Here is a 10,759-nt window from a genome sequence, read left to right as displayed (position 1 = left end):
GAGGAAATTGGGGGAAATGGGGGGTAATTGTACTAAGTGACTGCCCCTGTGTCCCTCACATTCTAACCATTATTAATGCTCTAGGGTAGATGGAGGGCTATCTAGCCACATCTCAGAACCACCATCCTGCAGCTTAACCAGTACAATATGAGGCTTAGAAATCAGGATTAAATCTAGACACAAAGAAGAAAACTACCACAACGAACTCTCTCAACTGACAAAAACATAAGACGGTCTATCCATAACTATCAGTTTTTAATTAGCTGGAAATAATATAGTTGAGAGAAATTCCAGTGCTCTTTGAGGCAGTAAAACAAGTATAAAAATAACGATTTTGTTAAATAAAAAATATTATGCTTATGTCAAGGCTTAATTTTTCTTCAATGGCACTCCTTTGAAATCAGTCATCTCTTCTTCTGAAATATCAGTTACTGTTAATCTGTGTCTGGAGAAAATCTGTGAGTTAGAAGCTACTATTGCCATCTGCAAGCGGCTACTGGCATTGTCACTTAGTATCGAATGCCTAGCTGTGTACTGGGATCATCTGGGGGCTTCAGACAAGTACTGACACCAGGGGCCACCCCCAGAGATTCTGAATCAAGTGGTCTGAGACGCTGCTGAGGCATCGGATTTTTTTTTTTTTAACATCTTTATTGGAGTCTAACTGTTTTACAATGGTGTGTTAGTTTCTGCTTTACAACAAAGTGAATCAGTTATACATATACATGTGCTCCCATATCTCTTCCCTCTTGCGTCTCCCTCCCTCCCACCCTCCCTATCCCGCCCCTCTAGGGGGTCACAAAGCACAGAGCTGATCTCCCTGTGCCATGCGGCTACTTCCCACTAGCTATCCACCCTACGTTTGGTAGTGTATATATGGCCATGCCACTCTCTCACTTTGTCACAGCTTACCCTTCCCCCTCCCCACATCCTCAAGTCCATGATCTAGTAGGTCTGTGTGTCATTCCCGTCCTACCCCTAGTCTCTTCGTGACATATTTTTTTTCTTAGATTCCATATATATGTGTGAGCATAAGGTATTTGTTTTTCTCCTTCTGACTTACTTCACTCTGTATGACAGACTCCAGGTCTATCCACCTCATCACCTCAAGTGTTGTCTGTGGACCAGCTGTGTTCACCTGGAAACTTTTAAGAAATACTGGAAATCAGATCCCATCCTAGACCCACAGAGAATCTGAACCTGCACTTTCGCAACGCCACGTGAATTCGTGGCATATGAAGGTGGGAACATCTAGAAAACTGTTTCTCAAAGCATTGTCAGAGAACCTCCATTAGAAGCACCTGAGGTATTTATTTCTTTAGTTTAATAAAATGCAGATTTTTTGGCCCCAGTTTAGCTCTTGAATGAAGATCTCTGCGGGAGAGGGGGGGTTTTGGCTGGGGGAGGGACAGGTGGCGTGGGATGCGAACCTGAGGAAGCAAAGCTTAACAATCACCCAGTAAGGACTTTTATGCGTGTCTAAACTGAGAGCCATCTGGTGGGGGAAATAGGGAGCGGTTTGTAAAGGGTACACGTTTTCAGCTGTAAGATGAAGAAGGCCTGAGGATTTATTGTAAAACGTGGTGACTAGAGTTGATAACATTGCATTGCGTGATTGAAATTTGTTAAGAGAGTAGAATTTAAATGTTCTCACCAAATAAAAAGGATAACTGTGTGGGGTGATGGAGGAGTTAATTAACTGGTTGGGGAAAGTCCTTTTATGATGTATATTTATATCAAATCATCACATTGTACACTTTGTATATCTTAACAACTTTGTCAATTATACCTTAAGAAAGCTGAAAAAAGGAATAAGTAAACTGAGAGCCAGCATTTTAGAGAATACGTCTTGAGACTTTCTGATAACGCTGACGTCTGGATCTGAAAGGCGGTGGAAAGGGTTGGAAGCAGGACAGAGAGTACCCGCTGTATGAACAAGTACAGGTCCTCAGTCGTGAAGCAGCCCCCTCTGCTTCCAAAGTCGCAAAGAATGCGATAAAGAAGATGCTCAGGGCTTCCCTGGTGGCGCAGTGGTTGAGAGTCCGCCTGTCGATGCAGGGGACACGGGTTCGCGCCCCGGTGCGGGAGGATCCCACGTGCCGCGGAGCGGCTGGGCCCGTGAGCCATGGCCGCTGAGCCTGCGCGTCCGGAGCCTGTGCTCCGCAACGGGAGAGGCCACAATAGCGAGAGGCCCGCGTACCGCAAAAAAAAAAAAAAAAAACCCCGAAAAACAAACAAACAAAAAAGAAGATGCTCAGAGCATCAGTTCTTGGGGAATTTGTGTCTACTCTTTCTAGGAACAAGTCAGATTTCAGGGGATAATCTACGATGCTCACGTACCTTTCTTTCTTTCTTTTTTTTTTTTTTCTCTTTTTTTTAAATTTTTCTTTCGTTTTTTTTACAAACCCTTGTGTCGAGGGCTGACTTTCACCACTTACCTTTCTTTAAGCACCAACAGTTAGCTGAGGGTTGGGATCACATCCAGTGCTTTTCTTCCCCATCAGAATTTAAATTAGCCATTCTCAGAAATAAAGTTTGTGGTTGGAGACCCGAGAACCTCTTGTAGAAATGATTGACACAAATTGTCTAAACATTCTTTTTCTACTCATACCCCAATTAAGTAAGTTCTGGCTGTGTTTCTAAATACAGAACAAGGAGCACCCTTCTATGACAGCTACTCTTACACAACCACGGAGGTAGCACGAATCACACAACAGTTCTGGCAAAGAACAATTCTATGCAGTGCAAGTCTTAGATAGCATAGTATTGGCTTTTCACACGGGTGTTAATGTCCTCTCCCAATATTATATACTGTCTCCCAGACTAAAAAGAATTCTACTGTGGCCTTTATTTATTCTAGTCATTCAGGTGCGTATATATCAGCTCACGGTCATTATCATGGGTCTAGGCAGGACCTTATTTTGTTTTTGTATTAGTTTGCTAGGGCTGCCATAAGTAAGTACTACAACGGAAATGTATTGTCTCGCAATTCTGGGGACCAGAAATCTGAAAACAAGATGTTAGCAGGGTCATGTTCTTCCTGAAGGCTCTAGGTGAAGACGCTTCTGTCTCTTCCTAGGTTCTGATGGTGACTGTCAATCCTTGGCATTTCTGGTCTGTAGAGGTATTGTTACAATCTCTCTGTGTATCTTCACATTGTCTTCCCTCTGTGTCTCTCCGTCTCCCTTCTTATAAGAACACCAGTCATATCGGATTAAGGGCCCAACATACTTCAGTATGACCTCATCGTAACTAACTACATCAGCCACGATCCTTTTTCCAAATAAACTCACATACTGAGGTCCAGGAAGGACATGAATTTGGAGGGGTCCTATTCAACCCAGTTCAGTGTGGTGTTGTTTTTAAGTTTCATTATTTATTATTGTTTTTCTCCTTTATCCTCCCTCCCATTCTCTTTCATCCCTATGGATGGCAACATTTAATTATATTTTATACATATCCCTCTCCCGTTCCCCTTTCCTCCTTTAGATAATAAGTATGCCTCCTCGAAAATGCGGTGTTACATTTATGCCAACGGAGTCTTTAAACGGAAATAAATGGAGCTGTGCTATAAACCTCATTCTGTTTCATATTTATTTTGCTCATTATTTTATGTTTGTGACCTTCCATGTTGATATCCATTTAGTTAATTTCTTCTCATTGCTCCATATTCCATCATCAGCAAATACCATGGGTAAGCATACAGACCCCTAGTGATAGACATCTAGGTTACTTCCAACTCTTTGCTGCCACAAACCACCATAGATTGCAATCATCACTCTCATCTGCATCTCCTGTGGACTTAAGGAGAAGTCTCTGGGACATATGCCAAAAGTAGGATTCCCCTGCTGTGTTAGCATTGGTGTTAGCATATTTAACCTCACTGGATTCTAACAGAGTGCTATGCAAAATGGCAGTACCAACTCACAGTCTCAGCAGCAATGGCTGAGAATTTCCATTCTCTTCCTTACCTATAACCAAATTCAACTTTCTAAATTGTGTCCATCTGATTGTGAAAAGGGGTATCTCACAGTTTTTTTTAACGTACAGTCCTCCAGTTACTAGTGAGGTTAAGCCAGTCAGCATTCCTTCCTCTGAATTGCTCATTTGTATCCTCTCCCCATTTTTCTATGGGATACTTTGCATTTCTCTTGCTAATTTTCAGGAGCCCTTTATATACTCTACATATAATCCCTTCCTTCCTTTTCAGATATCTCTTTCCCCCCATTAACTTTGCCTGTACGCTCCCTCCTTGAGCAGAAATCTTTAATTTTGCTGCAACCAAATCCACTAGTTCTCCTTTTGGTTTGGTCTTTGAGATTTTGTTTCAAAACATCCTCCTCATCTCCCCCACCCACTATCATGAAAATATTCTCAGACATTTAGTTTTCTCAGGTTTGAGTTTTCCATTCACATGTATATATTTATAATTAAATTTGATTTAAGCTATTTAAAACCCTTCTATGACTTTCACATTATTCAGAATAGAGTTTAAAATTCTTCTCATAGTGTGTTGCCTCTTGAAAATTCCCCAGAATTTTCTAACTCATCTCTCAATGCTTCCATCTCTTCACATCTGAATTCGCTGAATTGCTCACATGCCTCTAAGCTTGTTACACATTCTCTGACCCTCTGGATTTTGCATGTGTTTTTCTCTTGGCCTGGCATACTCTCGCCACAGCTTTACTGAACTGATTCCCACTAGTCCCTCAGGGCTGGGCTCAGACGTCCCCTCTTTCAGGAAGTCTTCCTAGACTCCAGGACAGTATTAGACAGGCCCCTATGTGCTATCCATCTCTGGTCATATCATATCACACTAAAATGTGACTATCTGGATACCTGTCTGTTTCTACCACTAGATTATAAGTGATTTGGGAGAATAGATGGGGTCTTAATTATGTGCAGACTTACATGTTCTTATATCCACAGTGCCTAGCCTATTGCTTGGCAGATAGAAGGAAATAATAAATAATTATAGAGTTAAAGACTGAATAGTTTCCTGACTCAGAAAATTTGACTCATGTTTCCTCTATGGACAGAACTGCCTTCTTACCTTTTTTTTTTTTTTTTTTTGGCGGTACGCGGGCCTCTCACCGCTGTGGTCTCTCCCGCCCGTTGCGGAGCACAGGCTCCGGACTCGCAGGCTGAGCTGCCGAGGCTCACGGGCCCAGCCGCTCCGCGGCATGTGGAATCATCCCGCACCGGGGCACGAACCCGTGTCCCTTGCATCGGCAGGCGGACTCTCAATCACTGCGCCACCAGGGAAGCCCCTTCCTTCTTACTTTAGAGTATATTTATGAGCAGATAAAAGTTTGCTCTAAGTCATCTTTCCTGGCATAATAAATATATTACCGGGAATTCCCTGGTGATTCAATGGTTATGACTCGGTGCTTTCACTGATGTGGGCCCGGGCTCGATCTCTGGTTGGGGAATTAAGATCTCACAAGGCACCTGGCGTGACCAAAAAAAAAAATATATATATATATATATATATATATATATAGATAGACAGATAGATAGATATAGTTATAGATATAGATAGATAGATAACCTTAAGGCTCTTAAATAATTCTCCTTTTCTCCCCTCAGCACTCCTTGGTTCCTAGTGTCTTGACCATCTACCAAGAACCATACAAAAGGTACAATCTTCCAGTTATAAAATAAGTAATCCTAGGGATGTAATGTATAGCATGGTGACTACAGTTAATAATACTGTATTGAATAATTGCTAAGAGAGTAGATTTTAAAAGTTCTCATCACAAGAAAAAGAATTGGTAACTAACTGTGGTGATGGATGTGAACGAAACTTATTGTGGTGATCATTTAGTGAAATATACAAATATTGAATCATGTTGTACACCTGAAACTAATATAATGTTATAAGTCAATTATATCTCAATTAAAAGAAAAAGGACTATTCAGTTTCTGCCATAATGTAGGGAAACTTTTCTTCCTACCTGTGGTAGCCTGACCATAAGGCTCACTGCCCTAAGAAAAAGGAAGTATTGACAATAAAAGGAGTTCTGAGTACTCAGGAGGAGGAGGTGGAAATCCCATACCCTCTCTTCCAAGAGGGAGTGAGAAAAGGTGGGGCAGAGATAGAGGAAATAAGTAGTCAACGGCCAATGCTTTGTCCTTGGGGCCAAAATCTTGCAGAGTGTATTAATCTATAGCTATGTAACAAATTAGCCCCAAACTTGGTGACTTAAAACAACAAACTTTTATTTCCATGAGTTAGGAATCTGGGCCGTCCTTTTCTGGGTCCTCTGGCTCCAGGTCAAGATGCTGGTCGAGGGTCAGTCATCTGAGGGTTCAGCTGAGGGAGGATCCACTTCCAGGCTCACATACATGGTTGTCGTAGGATACAAGGGATTTGTGGTGTGTGTGTGTGTGTGTGTGTGTGTGTGTGTGTAGGTGCAGGCTGTAGTATTCACTGGGAAAGTCAAAGTAGGCCTCATTGAGAATATGAAACTTAAGCAAAGAAGTAAAGGAGATGAGGGAGTGCCAAGGACATATCTGGGGAAAGTACATTTTAGGCAGAGGAAACAACTAAGGCTTAAAGACAGGAGTCATTATACATATATATATTTACATTTATATATTTGTATTTTTATAACTATATATAAGACAGGAGTCATTTATAGAATACATATGTGTGTATGTACGTGTATATATGTGTGTGTGTGTGTATATATGCAGCCATTGAACATGCTCTAACCCACAAACAATTGTGATTTATTGGGTCTAGTGTTAGAAATGTCCTTCTGTATACAAGGCATACAGAAAGACAAACATGGAATAGCAAATCTTTCTAAAGTCTCAGTAATGACAATGGGTTGTTTAAAATATAAAAGTGTGTATTTCAATGAAGAATAATATGGACTGTGATACCAAACTGGGAGGGAAAATGTCTTAGTCAGAATAGGCTAGGTAAGTCTGCATTAACAACAAATCTTGAAATCTCAGTGGCTTAGTGCAAAAAGAAAAAAAAAACTCTTCTTCATACAAAAGGATGCTTCCATCTCACCAGGACAGGTCCCTTCAAATAATGGCTCAGCAATGGAGGCGGTTTCCATTTTATGGTTCTGCCATCTTGATATGGAGTGTCTACGAACTTTCCAGAGCAGGCAAAAAGAGAGTACTTGGAAAACTCACAATATTTTAATCCGTGTCCTAGAAGTGCGTGTGCTTAAGCTCATTGGCCAGAACTAGTCACGTGTCCCAACTTAACCACGAGGGACATTGAAAAATGCATTCTTTCTGTGTGCTCAGGATAAGGGAAAGGCATGGGCATAGTGAAAAATGTATTGTCTCTGATAGAGAGGAGAATAAATCAGACAGTGTCTGAGTTCATAGCACTGCTGGGAAGGTTAACCTTAAGTCCTGAATGGAAATCATTCTAACCAGCTTTCAAGAGATAGGTTTTGAAATAAAAGTGTTTTTTTTCCTTTGTTTTGTTCTTTAACTTTCTAGGTTTCTTGCTTCCTTCTTCCTCTAATTTTAATGAAGTCTTCTGGCCATTGATGGCTCATTTTCCCTCCTTCCAAAGGTACTGAGCACACAATCCACAATCAACAAATTCACAAACTTATTGACTGAAGGGAAAAAAAACTTTAAACTCAATCAATCCTGACACTTGTTAGTTTTATTAAAGATTTGATGAGGAAAGAGATAAAAGAATAAATGAGTAGAAAGTTCCGCTAACAACCAACGACTTAATTTATTCATCTTTCATCCTCCCCCTAAATAGCCATAATTAAGGGTTGACGATGTCATCACCTATAAAAATAACCTCGATTGGTGTCTTCCTTTCAACTTTGCAAAGTGTGCTACATCTATTATCTCACTATATCCTCACTCCTGTGAAGACAGCAAAGCAGGCATTATCCCTATTTTGCAGATTAGAGAATTAAAACGCAGCAATGTTACGTGAGCTGCCTGAGATCCAAGACAGGTCCTGACGTTGTCACCGGAAACCAGATCTCCTCCCTTCCTGTGCTATGCTTTTCCCCCACTAGAACATAGAGGTGTCTGCAAATGGTGATCCGTAGAGGCAAGAAAACGTCTCCTTTTTAACCTTCTACACGGAGAAATCCAAGTTGGCCATAATAATGTAATGAGAGCATAATTTTAAAAAACTTCATCCCAGTGCATGCCATTCTATAAACTGTTGTGGATGTGAGTGGAAAATAAGGTTTAGGAACGTTTTCCTCTTAAGAACCAGATAGTGAATGTTTTAGGCTTTGCGGTCATATGCTCTTCATTATTTTTTTACTCTAGTTTTAAAATGTAAAAAGTCTTTTAGCTCACAGGCTGTTCACAAATAGGCCATGGGATTTGTCCCACAGGCACTGTGACTATTTGTCCACAGAAGGTTCACAGCGACCACGCACGCAACTGACAACTGCACCGTAAACTTGCTGTCGTTGCCTAGGGTGACCTGCTGGGAAGTTTTCTTGAAGGTCACGAATTACCCACCTTTTGGTGAGATAAGCCACTTTTTCTCTGAGTTTCTTGCTCTGCCAGGTGACATGCAGCGTGTCCCTTCTGGGGCATTGCTGGATCTGTGACTTGGTTTTGTGAACTATATTTTGAGCTCCCCTCGCAGTTGGGGGCCATGGGCCGTGATGTTCCCTTCCTTCACCAGAGAGCTGAACTTCTGCTGCCCGTTCGCTTATGCTGGGCATCTCCAAAGTGCCCCTCCCACCTCATTTTATAAACTTGTGCCTTATTTTTCCTCTTCATTGTCTCTTGTGAAAGCCAAAGACGGTGAAGTTTGGGGTATCTAGGAGGTTAGTCAAGGACATTGACATAACCCAGGTGATCATTAGAAGCCAGAGAGCCTTTTAGAAATTACTAATCTCAGACGATCTAGGCATGCCTCCCTGCATGAACTGCATTAATGCTCAAATGCTCTGCTATGGAAATCAATCTTTTTTTATACATGTCTCCTAATGATTTTTTAAATTTTTTAATTTTTTATAAAAAAGAATATTTTATGGGCTAGATTATGGGCTTTCTTGGTAAATATTTTGTGTGAACTTTATTTTTTTTAACATCTTTATTGGAGTATTATTGCTTTACAGTGGTGTGTTAGTTTCTGCTGTATATAAAAGTGAATCAACTGTACGTGTACATATATCCCCCTATCCCCTCCCTCTTACGTCTCCCTCCCTCCCACCCTCCCTATCCCACCCCTCTAGGTGGTCACAAAGCACCGAGCTGATCTCCCTGTGTTATGTGGCTGCTTCCCACTAGCTATCTATTTTACATTTGGTAGTGTATATATTTCCATGCCACTCTCTCACTTCGTCCCAGCTTCCTAATGATTTTTAAATTTTGGCTATTTTTTTTTTCTAGGCAGAACATGCTTTGTTCATTCAACAGAAGTCTTCAATCCACCGTCAGTCAGGCACTGTATTCGCTGCTGGGGCACAAAGAGAATTGAAACGTGATATCTTTCTTTGAAAGAAATAGAGGCATACGTGGGCTGTTAAAATACAGAATAAGTACAAATATAGAGCTTTGCACGGGGAGCCACGGGAGCATGGAAAGAGTCTTAATTCTTCATGGGGAAGAAACAGCTAAGGAAGATGTCAGAAAGTAAGTGATGTCTGAGCTGAGTAGAAGAGAGAATGAGAAAAACGGTCAAGACAGAGGGGATAACGTGTACAGAAATGTGGCAGAGGATGATGAGATCGGGAACTATCTAGAGCTTAATGTGCCTTGTGCATGTGGCGTCTGTGAAGGAGGGATGGGTGGTCAGGTACAAAAGTAGAAATGTGTCGGAATGTACTCCATGCGCCAGTAAAAAGTTTGTTAATCCTGAAGGCAATGGTGAGCAATCGCGGCAAAGCAATGGCACCATAAGCTGTGTGGTTTTGAAAGCCCTCTTCGGCTCTGATGTGGAGGTCCAGCTGATGAAATCTAAGTCTGGAGCGGGAGGTGATTACAGTTGTCCAGCAAAAGATATGGTCAATGTCAGTGTTATGGCAATAACCAAGGGGGTGGCGAAAGGGAACAGGTTCAAGAGATGATTAGGAAACAACAGCACTTGGTGACTGATTGTGAGTGTGAAATAGGGAAAGATCCAGAACAATCCCCAGGTTAATGGCTTGGAAACTGGGAAACGATGCTGTAATCCAACAACACTGGAAACACTGAGAGGAGTAAGGAGGAAATGAGGAGGCCAGATGATTCATTACATTTTAGACATGCCAGATCCAAAAATCCTCTGGGATGTGCAAGTGAGGCTGCTCAGCATACAGTAGGAAAAATCGGTGTGAAGGTCAGGGATAGTGACTCGGCTGGATATATTTGGGAAACATCAGTAACTAGTTGTTGGCTGAGGCCAGGGGTTTAGATGTGATTGTCCAAGGACAATCTGGAGCTTGAGAAATAAACAGGAGCAAGGATAAAACACCGAGGAGTCTCAGCTTTTTAAGATGCAAGAAGAGCCTGCAGTAGCATTAGGGGATCAGGAAGGAATGGTCAGAGAGAGAGGAATGTAATTGGAACTGTGTGCCATTACGGAAGGCAGGATTGGAGAGACTTTGAATCTAGTGAGATAAGAATAAAAAAAAAACCCTTGATTTTATGTAGAAAACAAGAAGTCACTTATTGAAAACAATCCAGTAAAGTGGTTAGTAGTAGGAGCGAGATTGAGTGATTTGACTAGTGACTTGACCATTAAAGGAGATAATATTGGATGTAAAGTCTGTAAAAACACCTCACTGTAAAGAGGTATGTGAATATAGAG

General features: G+C 41.4%; 1 long non-coding RNA gene across 1 annotated transcript; it reads left to right on the top strand.

Moving 5' to 3' along the window:
- The first annotated feature begins 1,089 nt into the window (after positions 1-1,089).
- On the top strand, positions 1,090-9,566 carry LOC114487430 (uncharacterized). Its single transcript, XR_003682520.1, has 3 exons — positions 1,090-1,306; positions 5,590-5,639; positions 9,361-9,566. It is a non-coding gene; the product is annotated as an uncharacterized lncRNA (long non-coding RNA).
- Positions 9,567-10,759: the final 1,193 nt, after the last annotated feature.

Source organism: Physeter macrocephalus, chromosome 13 (assembly GCF_002837175.3).
Source record: "Physeter macrocephalus isolate SW-GA chromosome 13, ASM283717v5, whole genome shotgun sequence".
In the NCBI taxonomy this organism is placed as follows: Eukaryota; Metazoa; Chordata; class Mammalia; order Artiodactyla; family Physeteridae; genus Physeter; species Physeter macrocephalus.
Note: the sequence above shows the minus strand (reverse complement) of the source record. Positions and strands in the feature narration are given on the sequence as shown.